Genomic DNA, 1897 nt, shown 5'->3' on the forward strand with positions numbered 1-1897 from the left:
CTGCGCAATTCCTACATTGCCTAGCTCAAAAAAAAATGTTCGCCGTGACAAGAACGAACTTGAGTTGCATAAGGGTCTTCGAAGCTTCTGCAACGCCACCCATCAACCTTTGTATAGAGTCTGGCTGAAAGCGTTTCTTTTAAACGGTAATAGGAGGGATTTATTGGCATCAGCCATAAAGAACTCGCCATTATTATTGTAATTGATCATCGTGGTTTGGCGCGCTCCGAGGAAGCAAAAAATTTTTATGGGGGCGTCATTGATCAACCTGTGGACGTACTCAGAATTCTATTATAACCGCAAAAACCACAACGCCGACTAAAATGGCGTTCCGTGTGCTTTCGTGTGCTCCAAACGGAAGCACAAGGAAGACCGCAGTGAACAAGGCTTGCTTGTTGAAACCGAAACGTCTAACCCCATCGACAACACCATTTTGATCGGCGTTCCCTTATATGCATTTCTAATATGAATCTACTTGCAGACCAGACGAGATGTCATGCAATTATTGGTTTCACTCAGAATTGTGTTCGTCTTTGCTAGATAATTGTAGCAATTTCTTGCGGAGATTGTGGCGTCAGGCATGCCTATCATGCCTACGAAATGTAATGCACGACACCTGACGATGTCAATTGGCGTGCCGAACCTGACGAGACTCTGGTAGTATTCGCAAAAAGAAAGAAGTAAAAAGGACTTGACAACCAGAACGCAGACGTGTACGTTGAAGTGAAAACATTTATACATTTGATAGGGGTTCGCGACATGGCCGCTCTCCCGGACGGCTTGCGATGCCTCAAGACTTGGGAGATATTCTGGCGAGACCGCGGGGGCCGGTGCTGATGGAACTACCGAAGTCTTGGGAACATCCGGGAGCCCGGTGGTAGAATACCGCGGTTTTGGTTCTGAAAAAAAAAGTACAAGAGAAAAGGTGTGACTTCAGATGTCTAGTATCACGGCGGCATGAAACTGTGATCTTATTCGAGCATTTCAAGGAAACCTGATGTGATGTTCGGTTTGGTTTGGTTTGGGATTCCTCGGGTGCTGCAGATTCGGTACACTTCTTTTTTTTTCTTTATAGCTTGTTTCTTTACGTTTTATGGCGGATCAAGGTATCACTCTACATATGAGTGGTTAGTAAAGAAACTGCCAAGTCATGGGTGAGGTTGGAAAGTAAAAGACCGAAAGCTGCCCTGTCAAGAAAGAGTATTGCAACTCGCAGTATCCTGGGAGCTATGACCTAGCTGTCGGGAAATCCGTGCGTAATCCACCCGTTCTCTTAAGATGTAGACCACTGGCAAAACGATGAGGTCACTTATTTAACGTATCCAGTTGCTGTACAACGACACGGCTATTCTGCGTGTTGGTTCCTGAAGAGTTACGAGATTTGCGTTGGCCAGAAGAAAGCTTTGGTCATTGTGATATCCCCGACGGAATGATGATTTAGGCTTGCACCATCGATCTATGTAACACTGAGAAGAAAATGTGCAGATGTGAAGTATTCGCGGAAGTTGAACGGTGCTATTCACTTGGGCCGCAGTATAATTGCGTCCGTTCTGGGAAAATCAAAAGACTACGTGTGGGGGCCAGCGTCAGCGCGGCTTGAGAAAGAGCAAGCGAAGCACACGAAGTTGAAAGATGCCAAAAGGAGCAATTCCTCGTAGTTTAATTACTACCGAGACGCGTTCACTTTCTTCTTCTACCAGGGTGGGCTTATGTTGCAAGAAACACGATTCGACTAGCCCTGAGCTACGTTAAGTGCGTCCTTGACGCAGCAACGGTTCCCGTAGTTGCGATCGCTTGTAAGATACTCTCAGTTGGCTACGCTCCACACAAACCGTTGCGTTGGCTAGCTGGGCAAAGATGAATGAGATCTTTTAGGTTAATTGGGTACAAATATAAG

General features: G+C 46.0%; 1 protein-coding gene across 1 annotated transcript in view; it reads right to left on the reverse strand.

The window, feature by feature from the left end:
* Positions 1-714: 714 nt before the first annotated feature.
* Positions 715-1897, reverse strand: part of LOC126525968 (uncharacterized) — a 3445-nt gene continuing 2262 nt past the window's right edge. The window contains exon 3 of the mRNA XM_050173973.3: positions 715-899. The gene's annotated coding sequence lies outside the window, so the exon portion shown is untranslated. The remainder of the gene's footprint in view (positions 900-1897) is intronic.

The sequence above is a fragment of the Dermacentor andersoni genome, chromosome 8 (assembly GCF_023375885.2).
Source record: "Dermacentor andersoni chromosome 8, qqDerAnde1_hic_scaffold, whole genome shotgun sequence".
In the NCBI taxonomy this organism is placed as follows: Eukaryota; Metazoa; Arthropoda; class Arachnida; order Ixodida; family Ixodidae; genus Dermacentor; species Dermacentor andersoni.